Source organism: Suricata suricatta, chromosome 6 (assembly GCF_006229205.1).
Source record: "Suricata suricatta isolate VVHF042 chromosome 6, meerkat_22Aug2017_6uvM2_HiC, whole genome shotgun sequence".
NCBI lineage: Eukaryota > Metazoa > Chordata > Mammalia > Carnivora > Herpestidae > Suricata > Suricata suricatta.
The window spans coordinates 127889629-127903030 of record NC_043705.1 but is presented as its reverse complement, the minus strand read 5'-3'; the positions used below and the strand labels follow the sequence as shown (position 1 = coordinate 127903030).

Below are 13402 nucleotides of genomic sequence, written 5' to 3'. Positions count from 1 at the left end.
TCTCTTGGCTGCAACTTAGAAGAAACCACTAACTTCTCTGAATCTTTGATAACCTGTTCAAATGTTCTCAAGCCACTTTTTGAGAATCTTGTTGAAATGTTTTCATACTTCCTAAATAAGTTGCCTAACCAGATTATTACTTTACAAGTACAAGTGGTTCTTTCTCTCCATTCAGTTTACAGCAAGCAAGGAAAATACTCATATAGCAAATATTAGATGAATTCATGATACATAAGCTGTGAGTCCACCTCTGGGGTACTTCCTTGGTCATAGCTAGTTTCCAGAGTGCCAAGGTCACTATGAATGACTCTCTTGGCTTTCTAATATCTGGGAGTTAAATGGCATTTTGAAAGAAAATGAATGTTTATATAAATATAACCCAAATTGTGGGCCATTTGAACTATTTTTCCCCCTTAAGATGGTACTAAACTTATATTTGCATTTTAACCCATTCATAGCTTCTAGACGTGACTAAGAGCAAATTGTGTATTTCATGTGTAATATTCATTCATGTGTAATAAGATAAGGGTTTGATTGAGCTCAATGCAAGTATGTATGCTCCTTGTTGCCTTTCCACCTTGCAGAGAGAAAATGCTAGCACCTTCGAAATGCAGACATTTTATTAATTGAGAAATAGAACGTACTTTTTAAGTTATTCCCCTATTGTTTCCATATTGATTAATACATGTACAGTGCCTGGCATGTAGTAGATGTATCAACCAGCATCCTGGAAGGAAAGGGAGGTAACCCAAAGTAGCACATTTTGTGAAGAGTTTAATAAAGGGAAACCAAAAGGGACAGTGTAGGACCTCGGGTGCCGTAATTACCCAGAGCCCTTAAAGTGCAGTGAGGCAGCAAGGTCATGGGAAACCAGGGCAAGTTAGCGATAGGAGAGAACTGACTTCTGAGTAGCTGAGGTTTCGTGTAGGGTCACAGCAGGCCTACAGCCACTGCTGGAGCAGAGAGCGAAGATAATGAACGCTACCGACTTAACTTTCTCATGTCTGTTAGATCTACTGTTCCCAGCGTTCTGGCCGTCAGATGCAAGGGGTCCCACAGAGTCTATACAGGTTAGCTTCCTGGAGCAGACAACAGATAACAAAACGGAGAGTGAAGTGAGAGTCACAAAGGGAAGAGCTCCAGAACAGTCTACTCCATTATCCCCTCAGCATCCCTCCTTACATTTTATTACGGTAAAAATGTAATTTTTATAACACAGGAGAACTTGAAGTTCCAGAAGCTACCACGTCAGCATTTGCTGATGTCAACTCAGTTCAACTTCCCCCTGAAACTGAATGTATGAGACATCATTAGTGTTCTCCATATAAGGCAGTGGGGTTAAGGTGGTGCGCTCATTAATATAGTACAGTCTTCGCCTGAGTGGATGAGAAGAACTGAATTTGTAATTATGTCTCTACATTACTAGTACTTCCTACTACTTCACTTTCCCTCAAGTTGCTGCTTCATTGAATGGCTATTTTAACAACAGAGTGAACTTAACCTTCATCTTTTGGAATTATTTTTTATTTGAATTTACCTCAGTTTTCTATTAACCAGGATTATAAAGTGAGAAAGTAGTAATAGGGATCCCGAATAAATAACTTACTCAGTTCCGGACACTGTCCTGCTGCCTTCCATAGTGTAGCAGACACCAGTTTTCTTAAGGTGACTGAGGTGAATCTCCCTAGCGAACACATACCCTTCTTCTCTTTTTGTTCAGTGAGCAACATGAGAATCTCAATCTGGACAGATGACAGTCATATGTATTTGTAATTCATTGAAATTCTGACTATATTTCTCAGAGAAAACATGCCTTTACTGCACTCAGAGATGTCCAAGGATAGCGAATTCAAAAACTGTGAGGTTGAAAATAAATTCTCCAAATAATTTTTAGGGAAAATCGTATAATTTGTCTCCCCAGTCCCTTGTTTCCCAGTCCTATGCATTCTGCTTATTGAAGAGATGACATATCAGATGCTGGTTTATGGCAGTTGCCATATCCTATAGACGGACATCTCAATTTTTCATGTGCTCTAACTTCTGATTTCCCCACCCTTCTAATAGCTAGGTTGTGTGTGTGTGTGTGTTTTGTTTTGTTTTGTTTAGCTTTGTTTTGGTGATGGAACACATGAGAACCAGTTAGTTCTGTGAGCGTGAATTCATGGCCACATTCATTTCTTGTAAAATGTGTCCAGCGGGTCAGAGGAAATGTGTGTGAATCTACAGAAATAGATAAGGCAATTGCTATGGAATCAAGTTCCCTCCCATGCTCCCTCAAAGACGATTTGTGCAATCAAATTTCCACCAAGTGATTAGCTGGGTTGTTTTTTATTTTTCTGGGTAAATGGGAATGCATCAGGGATTCAGCATTGGCTCCGGCCATGAGCATGTTACACACACAGTCATGGTACTATCCATATTAGCCTTGATAAGAAGTTCCTCTTGCTGAGCTCCCACCGATCCACTCTCCTTGCTTCAGTTACACATTTACAGGAGGCCACTGAGTAAAGCAGAGAGCCTGGGCAAAGAAGCTGATATTTATACTGCTGGTCATCTTATATATATGATAATCACATGCTTCTTTGCGTTAGGATGCTTTGGTAAACATTTATGGGCAACATAAATATCTTCACACTTCATGGTCATGCAGCCATACATCGTCATTCCCCTAGACTTTATGCACACATTCTAATATTTAGGGTTTCATTTGTTTGCCACTGGTCACCTAGTCAGAACACTAAATACTGTTCATAGATCTATCCATAAAGAATAATTTCCCTTCTCCACCATCTTTTGGAGTTCCTCCTGAGCAGGGGCACAGAGAGGAAGTCTTTCACTTTTGACTGATAGCAGTAGAATGTGTGAATATATTCACAAACCAGGTTTTCACTGTTTTCTGTTCCATTAATTTGAGCAGAGGCCACAGGTGTGAGCTTGGTGGAAAAAAAAAAAAAAAAAAAGCAAAGCAAAAGGAAAGCAAAAGCCAAAGGAGATCTAGTTCAGGAATCTGTGACCTCTGCACAGTTAGCTTTTTTGCCCCCCTGAATTGTAGGAACTACTCAGGCTCATGATTTTGTCTCATTTTATTAGTTTCCCATTTCCACACTAACAAGTTAATCACAAACTTAGTGGCTTAAACAATAGAAATTAATTTACTTACAGTTCTAGATGTCAGGATTCCAACAACCAAAGGATGAAGAGAGTTGTATTTTTTTGAAGGCGGTAGAGTCTGTTCCCTTGGCTCTTCTAGCTTTGGGAGGACTCCTGAGCTTCTTGGCTCACAGAAACCCCCTTTGTCTTCACAATCAGCAGTGACTTCTAATTCTGTCATCTCATTTTTCTGGCACTGAAACCCTTGCCTTCCTCTTATTACGAATCTTTTGATTACATTGGTAATCACAATCTGCAGGACAATCCTACACAATCCAGGATAGTTTTTCAACCTCAAGATCCCTAATTCAATCATATCTACAAAGTCCTTTTGCCTTGTAAGGTAACATTCACAGGCAGACTTCAGTATGAGCCACACACAGCATTTCAAATAGAGACTAATAGATCAGCAGAAAAGGTCATGGCTTTTCCCCCAAATCCAATGATTTAGGCCTCCCAATCCTTCCCTGAGATTTATCGAGGTTTCATTAAAATTATCTCTCTAACACAGACACTTTCCACAACAGTATGTTTTTGGGTCATAAGGCCCAAGTGTCATGTAGTTAGCAAAGCAACCTGGATTAGTTACAGAGCCCTTCTTGCTCTCGGGTAGCTCAAAATTAGCTGCCTTTCAAATTACCCAAGAAGTAGGTTGGAATGGGATGGCTAAATGTGATACATATTGCCTTCATAATCATAAACAAGGTTCTATTGTGCTTATTTATTGTGTGTACTATCCTTATTTTTTGATGGTGGTTGTTGAAAGATGCCACAATTTGTCTTTCTTTCTGCAGCATTAGGAAACATGCCCCCCAGACCACTTGACTCCAAGACATTTCAATCTTACAGATCCCTGAATATTAAGGGGTCTGTTTGTTACCCTTTGGCATCCTGTGTTTTACTAAGGATTTAGGATGTTGGCTACTTCCTGTATATCTGTTTTGGAATGCTCAAACAGCCAAAAATATCATGGAGCAGTGTTGTATTCTGTACAATATGAAGACAACACATGTCCTTAGTCTGGAATATTTTATGACAGGGAGATGGGAGTTGACATAGCTCTGAAGAAGACAGGAAGGGTATACTGTTGTATTTATCATGTGACAGCAGACTGCTTATGTTTTCCTTTGCTGGTGGAGATAGGGGGAAAATGCATTTCGATTTCAATAGCTGTATACCAGGTGTCAGGGTCTGTGTTAATTTTCTCCAGGGGAGATACCATATCTGGAAATGCAGCTGTGCTTGGAATCACTACCTAATTATGTGGGTGATAATCGACTGTCATTCTCCTTGACACATCTGGCTTTACACTGTCCAAATAGGCATATTAAATGGCATTGTGATAAGAATTAGCACTCTTGCATATTTCACGTTATTGATGATGGCACTAATCTTTATAATTCCTCTAGGGTTGTGATATTTTTGTTTTGTTTTGTTTTCTAGTAAGTCAGGGTTGGGCAGGTGTGATTTCACTGGCTCCTACTTGGCCCTTCCTACAATGAGTCCTCTCTCTATGGATTGAAAAACCAATCTTGGAATTTGACAGTTGTTTCTTATGTTTGTACTATCTAGATAGATTTCGGGTCAAGAGGAACAGCTATAAAATGGATCTAAGATTGTACTGTAGGTATTTGGGTCTAGACTCCATCTATCGCCTGATTCTATAAGTTCCCACTTCATTAGTTTCCAGAAACAGCTCTAAGTCAAGAGATAATAATCCCTGAAAGATTTTGTATTTATTTTCCTCTTGAGAAGGTTTGAAGAAAGATTCAAGTATATACACCATAGAGCAAGGTTTTTCCTCAATCCAATCTGGCTTCCGCTCAATCTAGATGCTGTAAGTCTTTAAACTCACTTCATTTTTTTAAATAAGTAGAGAGGCCATGAATCTGTACTACATTATTCAGGCAAGCTTTCTCCCTCTCAGTTCTAAAACATTTTCTTATTATATATGTCAATTTATACTATATTATTTTGGTAATCTCACTCATTTCTAAAATCCCAGCAAATAAGTTACCCAGCACTCTATACCCTTGAAGGTCAAATAAATCAGTAAGTGATTCATACCATGTGGCTTATGCTGTAATTTTTTCCATTGTGTCTCCAAGAGCTAAAGGCTACCACTTGGCCTCTACTCACAAACAATTTCATCATTCCCATTGAGATCAAGCAACCCAGTTCCATTTTTCCATCTTCTACTGTTGTCTCCATCTTACAGAATTCAGTATCCATAGGGACTTTCAAGAATTCTAATGGCGTCCATTTGTAGCAATGTGGATGGAACTCGAGGGTATTATGCTAAGTGAAATAAGTCAGGCAGAGAAAGACAGATACCATGTGTTTTCACTCATATGTGGAACAGGAGAAACTTAACAGAGGACCATAGGGGAGGGAAAGGGAAAAAATAGCTAAGGAGAAGGAGGGAAGCAAACCATAAGAGACTCTTAAATACTGAGAACAAAACTAAGGGTGATGGGGTTTGAGGGACGGGGGAAATGGGGGATGGGCATGGAGGAAGGCACTTGTTGGGATGAACACTGGGTGTTATATGGAAACCAACTTGACAATAAACTATCTTAAAAAAGATGAAAAAAAAGAATTATAATTGCCTCTCATCAGAGCATTTCTCCATGCTTTGATAAAGAGTAGATTTATTTCAGATTATCTTTCCCACATCATATGAATAAAGGGTAGATGAGCAGATTACATATTCCAAACTTCTCTTCCCTAAAACTTTGGGTCAGTTGCATTAGAGAATAGAGTGGTACATTGGACTATAAGTCTCATTAGCTATAGGTGATTACTTAAAATTTTTTTGAAGTTTATTAATTTTTAAGGAAGAGAGAGACAGAGACAGAGTGTGAACAGGGGAGGGAGGGGAGAGAGAGAGAGAGAGAGAGAGAGAGAGAGAATCTGAAGCAGGCTCTAGGCCCTGAGCTGTAAGCACAGATCTTGACAAAGGCTTGAACTCACGAACTGCGAGATCATGACTTGTGCTGAAGAGGGACATTTAACTGACTGAGCCATCAAGGCACCCCAATAGGTGTCTATTGAAACCATGATTTATTTAGCAGATTTTTAAAAATTTACATCCAAGTTCATTAACATATAGTGTTAAAATGACTTTAGGAATAGAATTTAGTGATTGATTACTTATGTATAACACCCAGTGCTCATCCCAACAAGTCTCATCCTTAATGCCCCTCACCCATTTAGCCCATCACCTTGCCCAAAATCCCTACAGCAACCCTCAGTTTGTTCTCTGTATTTAAGAGTCTCTCATAGTTTGTCTCCCTCGGTTTTTATATTATTTTTGCTTCCCTTCCTTTGTATTCATATGTTTTGTATCTTAAATTCCACCTATAAAGTCATATGATATTTATCTTTCTCTGACTTATTTTGCTCAGCATAATCACTCTAGTTCCATCCACATTATTACAAATGGCAAGATTTCTTTTTCATGGTTGTGTAATATGCATACACACACACACAAACACACACACACACACACACACACACACACACACAACACACACCAGGGCTCTTTCCATACTTTGGCTAGTGTCGATAGCACTGCTATAAACACTGGGGTGCATGGCCCCCTTCCAATCAGCACTCCTGTATCCTTTGGATAAATACTTAGTAATGTAATTGCTGGATCATAACATAGGGTAGTTCTATTTTTAATTTTTTGAGGACCCTCTACACTGTTCTCCAGAGATGCTGCACCAGTTTGCATTCCTACCAACCCTTATTTAGCAGGTTCTTAATGTACCTTTTCAGACACTTGAGCCATTGCATTATAGTGTGACTTCTAGGTGAAAAATGTAGAGTTTTCCCAGTCAAGCATTCTCTTTTATCTAAACCTCTTATGATTCTCTGCAAATACCCCCTCTCTCCCAGGGGAGCAATGCTATTTGTTGAAGTTTTGTAATTATGTGTATAGGCTATATCTTACCAAAAACCTTTTCTTTCAAGACATTTTTGTAACTAATATAGCCTTTTTAATTTTTTTGTCATATTTATTTTTGAAGGAGAGAGAGATGTGAATGGGAGAGGGGCAGAGGGAGGGGAAGACACAGACTTTGAAGCAGGTTCCAGGCTCTGAGCTGTCAGCACAGAGCCTGATGCAGAACTTGAACTCATAAGCCGTGAGATTGTGACCTGAGCTGAAGTCAGATGCCCCACTGCCGGCACCTTTGTAAAATAGTCTTTCATGTATTTTGTTTTGTTTGTTTTCGTGCTATCTTGACCCAGTTTGAGGCCCTATTCTCCTTTTAGAAGAGCTAAGATTTAATCCCCACAGCTTCCCTTACTGATTCTCATACTGCAGGCCACTACGCACACACCCTAATCACCCCAGGACTAGGTACTAGACACTGGGGTTAGGCCTTATGCCCAGGAATCCACAGCATTATTTAAATTAGCCAATCCATAGAGACCCAAGGCCAAACCTAAGTAACCCCTCCCTACTCATCATACATAAAGTGCCTCCTAAACTCCAAATTGCTGTTACCCGTCACAGGTTCAGCTCCCTATGTGACCTGCCTAGCTGTCTTCTCTACTTAGAGCTACATAACAAGAGTTTTGCCCTCATGTACTTTTGAGTGTTTTTGTGTTGTGTAACACCATCAAAGGAGTCTTTAAAGCTTATAAAATATTGGCACTGTGAACATAATGATGTGACCATGACCACTGACTCATCCATAGCCTCTTGGTGATTTCTAAACTCCAGCTGCTCGACACTTACCCAGATGTGTCTACCCTAATGCAGGGGGAGGGCTGAGCCACTTGAATCACATTTTCCAGACGTAGCATTCAAGTGGGTTTTGGTCATGTCCTGTATTTTCATAGAGGCCTATTGCAAGACCCCTTATGTCTTTCATATATCTTTTGATATTTCATTATTATTATTTGAGACAGAACCCTGGTTTATCCATTTGTTTTATTGCCTTTAGAAGAACGTGTTGGTTGGGCTACCCCATGGTAGTGAAATGGAACCCTGTTCTCACTGGTGATGATAACACTCCGTGGGGATAGCAGTTACCTATCTTCTTTGCTGCCACATACCCAGCTGCTGTCACCAGCAAAATACAGGATCTTCAGATCCTCAGGAGTACGGTGGGTTACATCCTTAAAGACCAGTAGCCCAGTTCGCTTGCCATGGGACTGAGAATTCAGTGTGCACTAAACACACACACACACACACACACACACACACACACACACACATCTGGGAATCTTTGGCCCCACAAATTTATAGAAATGATCAATCAAGTCTGCATATCTCTACATATTCTAGGTCTCATAGGACACTCCTTATCCCCTTGGAGTTTCAAACATTGCTAACAGAAACAAAGAAACGCAGGTCACCTCTCTGAGTACACAATGCTGTGCTCTTTAAAAGGCATGCAGTAGAATGTTCATCTCCACTAGTTGAATAGAGACACATAAAGATTTCCTCCAACAGCTCTTGTTTATCCTCCAGCCTGGCAAAGGGATTCCTAAATGGGTCTCTATCTTGTCCAAGTCCTTAATCTCTCTTTATTGAAGGCCTCTTGCCTGACTTACATCTCACACCGACTATAAAAATACATTCTCTTGGGGCGCCTGGGTGGCTCAGTCAGTTAAGCCTCCGACTTCGGCTCAGGTCAGGTCTCACGTTTGTGGCTTCGAGCCCCGCGTCAGGCTCTGTGCTGACAGCTAGCTCAGAGCCTGGAGCCTGTTTCCGGTTCTGTGTCTCCCTCTCTCTCTCTGCCCCTCCCCCTCTCATGCTCTGTCTCTCTCTGTATCAAAAATAAATAAAACATTTAAAAAAATTTTTTTAATAAAAACAAAATACATTCCCTTTGCTGTTTAAAAAGGGGACACGTCTCTCTGCCATGTGCATAGAGACTAATTATATGTGAGGCTTTTTAATAACAACTGTCTCTATATTTGTGGAATTTTTTCATCCTGCTTCTCTTCCACATGGGGCTGGAAGTCAAATCAAAGGTGCATTCTCTCCTGGGTCCTGTTACACATAGACCATCCCTCTAGTATGGAACCCATGCAAACCTATGTTTCAACCACCTAAAAAACCTCCTTAGTATTTAGGTTTTAAGGAGTGGTTACTCAATCCAGTTCTTTCCCTCAAATTCTCTACAGGAAATTAGAGCGTAAAAAAAGGAGATTAAAAAACCCTGCTTTGTAAGTAAAAATCACATTCAGAAATAATAAAATCAATACCATATTCCATAATTATAAAACCAGGCAGCCCTTCCTTGGTAACAATACATGCTGGAGAAAAATCAACATTAGGCCACAGAAACCTATCAAGTGGAGCTGCACACCCTTCTGTGTACTGTTGGTCTGGGTGCACTCATCGGTTTGGGATCCAGAGCTACAAACCCTTCAAGTAAGCCATTATTTCAACCAAATATGGCAAATGTTAAGGCCCACATGCCATCAAATTTTGTTACGACAAGTGCTGTAGACCAAATATCTTGTTAAGTTGCCCGTCAGTCACCACACTGACAAATGAGACTTAGAGCCCATGGTAATAGGTTTGGGTAGAGGGTCTACCTACAGAAAGAACTAAAGACCTGCCAATGTCTTGATTGTATCTTTGTGGGACCCTAAGCAGAGTACCTAGGTGAACTACTTCACACTGGGTCTTCTGAACTGTAAAGTGTAAGACAATACATTTGTGTTGCTTTAGGATGTCAGGTTTGTGTTGAATTGTGAAAGTGACAGGCAATTGAAATTATACATATAAGTATGTATAGGTACACTCTCACATGTGTATAATATATATACACATATATATGAAATGGAGAGAGAAAATGATATTCAGAGATGGACACCATATTTTAAAGATAGTTATAGACATACTTTATTTAAGAAACACTCCAATTAGTTAAGGTTCTCAGTTACCTACAACAGGATTCACCCTGGCTAGATAAAACAGAAAAGAAACTTTCTAAAACTTAAAAACATTTTAAAAGATATTAGGAATTTCAGTCTCCAATAAATCTAGAATTGATATTATATATAACAAGATCAATGCATTTGGGGCATTACTAACTATAGTACCAATTTTGTTGCCATCCCCATCAATAACATAGCTTCTTCAGGTCATACTAATTATTCTCAGGGTTACTGGCCAAAAACCAGTATGGTGGCTTCAGATGATCATACCACCACACACACACTACAGCATGGTTTCTGTGTGTGAATGGAATATTTGATTGGCAATGTCTGAGACCAAGCATCAGAGGAAACTCTGAAAATCAGTTCTGATGTACTTCTTAGGAAAGCCATAGTGATTATATGAGAAAGAGAAAGAGTCCAAATGCATGTAGGGCTTTGTAACTACAACAACGATTTAGAAATAAAAGGACCCTAAAACTCTAATGCTTCCTGTATTCTTAGACTCAGAGTTGCTGTTAAATGTCACAAATACACTTTTGGGGAAATTTTTTTCATAAAATTAAGCTAGCTTAATAACATTAACCAACATTGGCTCAGTTGGTTAAGTGTCCGACTTCAGCTCAGGTCATGATCTCACAGTTTCTGAGTTTCTCTTTCTGAGCCCCACATAGAGCTCTGTGCTGACAGCTCAAAGCCTGGAGCCTTCTTCAGATTCTATGTCTCCCTCTCTCTCTGCCCCTCCTTCACTCATGCTCGCTTTCTCTCTCTCTCTCTTAAAAATAAACACTAAAAAAATTTTTTTTAAATAACATTAAATCTTTTTTCCCCTTATTTCTAGTAACCCTGTTTTGTTTTCAACGATTTTATTAAAGGTCATTACAGAGCAAAATCCTGACTCCTGATCTAGCTGCTAAGGTGACCCTATTACCCTGTGGGAACTGGCTGTGGCATAGCCAGCGGCTCTGGCCTCCCACCCTTCTGTCCTGAGTTGGGGGTGGTGGGAAATATCTCATCTTTGGGTTCCACAATTGTCACTTGATCTGGCAGGGGCTTCTTAGGGCCAGTCTTACCACTTGTGTCCCAAGGAAGCATGATCTTCACTTTGATGCCCAGCATGCCTTGTCTGAGCAGTGCAGATGTAGTAGTTAACAGAGTCCCCACTGTGAATCATCAGGCCATCCACAACCTTCATAAATTGGCCTTCTGACCTTGGAGTTTCCCAGACATCACTACCTCACGGCCTTTGGCCCCACTCTCCTTGATGAAACGCAGCACATACCACAGCAGGCCCTCTGCACAGAAAGGCTCTGCTTGGGCGATAGCCCACAGACCTCTTGTGGCCACCTTTTCAGCATAAATCTCTATATTGCATAAATATTCTACAGGGAAATGAAACCTCTTATGAACTACAGTGGTCAATCCTGGAATCCATCGGCCTTTCTCACCAAGAGCATCCTGTGTCCTGTTGGCCAAGATAATGACCTCTGTCCTGGTTGCTGTAACTCAGACCCCACCCAGGAGTAGCTATCTTTAGCCAGCTCTGACTGAGAAATTCATCCAATTCAGCTTTGAAGATGCCATCAATGACAACTTCCTCTCCTTGGAAATCTGCACCACCAGTATCAGGGACTCTACCGCCTTTATAAGATGTTTCAAAATATTCTCACCTAAATGGAATTCGTAGGAATATACAAGATAACATTTATGTAAAAATCCTTTCCCACCAGTGAAATCTACATGATATATAATATGGGATTTTTAACATCGTCTTAAATTAAATGTTGAAATTAGCTTCATATACATTATACAGCTAATAATGATAATATTAAGTAACACTATAAATTTATGGAATTCAGACTCTCAGTTTACACACTTAGCGAGGTAAATACAAGTAGCCAAACGTACTGGATCCAAGTTCAGGGGGAAAAAAATCGATTCCAAACCTGTAAGACATTAGTTTGAAATGATTTTTCTCCCTTTATTTTAAGATTCTTAGCACATCTCATTTTCGTAACAAGAATTGACTTATGCTCTTTTCACATTTTGTATCATAGTGCGTGTTTTTCAGAAGCATCCCTCCTAACCATGTACTTTGCTTACAGATTCCCTTGAGAAATCTCATTCTTTTTGCATATGCTTTATTGAAACAAGCAGCTTGTTCCTACCTGCAAATAATGTGTTGATGCTAATCATGAAAACACCTAAAAAGGAAATCATCCCAAAGTAATATTTCTTGGGAGATGAATTAAGTTATTAGAATGTTGTTAACAAGGACTAAAGTTCTTCCTCCTTCACCCTTTCTGGGATTAGAGCAGCGACAGCATTTCTTCTGTGGTTCCAGGGTAAAGCGATATTAAAAAAATGCAGACTCAAATGATCCTCACCGAAGTAATTGTTTGAATTTTCAGTAGTGGCAGTTTGACTTGTAAAGAGATGGTTTAGAATCTGTAAAATAAAACAAAGAAAACCTTCTTCAGGTATCTCAAGGAAACTTCTGTGTAGTTTGGATAAACTGATAACTATCTTTGCACCTAGTGAGAAGCAAAACCAAATTTACACTGCAAATTAAATAAGGCAGCAGGGCGTGTGTGTAAACTTTTGCAGTACAAAACCTTGTGAAAATGACATAAGTAAAGGGTATAGTGGTATCATGAGAATCCAAATTGTCTCGCCTGGGGCACCTGATAAATGTGAAATCACCAATTCTTGTACAGTTATATCATAACCTTCCAATGTGACACCAAACTTACCTTGGGCATAACCATCCTTTGCTATCCGTGGGTCCATGTGTAACGTAGCCTCGTGATCTTAAGTGTAGCAAAGCAGAGGCAATGTTTGTTCTAGTCTCAAATGACTGCTGTGTGAAAATATTTGTATTCAAAAGTTTATTCAAAAGCTTACAGCAACATTTTTTTTAAAGATTTAGGTTTATAAGTTTTACAGCTCTGGGGAGCTTGTTAATAAGCCCAGGACTTATCTTACAGTTTGAGTTAAATGTTGAGATAGACAAAATTCCACCATGGTCTCCAGTGACACACACTTTTATATAATCCTTCCCCATGAGGGTGGGCAGAAGCGGTAAATATTATGGAGTATCGCTCCTATGATTAGGTTACTAATCAGCTAACTTTTTGATAGAAAGAAGATTAATCTGGGGGAGGGGGATGACCTAATCCTGTGACACCTTTTTTTTTTTTTTTTTTTTTTTATGAGAGACAGAGAGAGACAGCATGAGCAGGGGAGGGTCAGAGAGAAAGGGAGACACAACCAGAAGCAGGCTCCAGGCTCTGAGCTAGCTGTCAGCACAGAGCCCGACGCTGGGCTCGAACCCACAAACTGT

The 13402-nt window shown here is 39.8% G+C and overlaps 1 pseudogene; it reads right to left on the bottom strand.

Annotated features, from left to right (window-relative positions):
- Positions 1 to 880: 880 nt before the first annotated feature.
- LOC115293552 lies at positions 881 to 12849 on the bottom strand (annotated as a pseudogene).
- Positions 12850 to 13402: the final 553 nt, after the last annotated feature.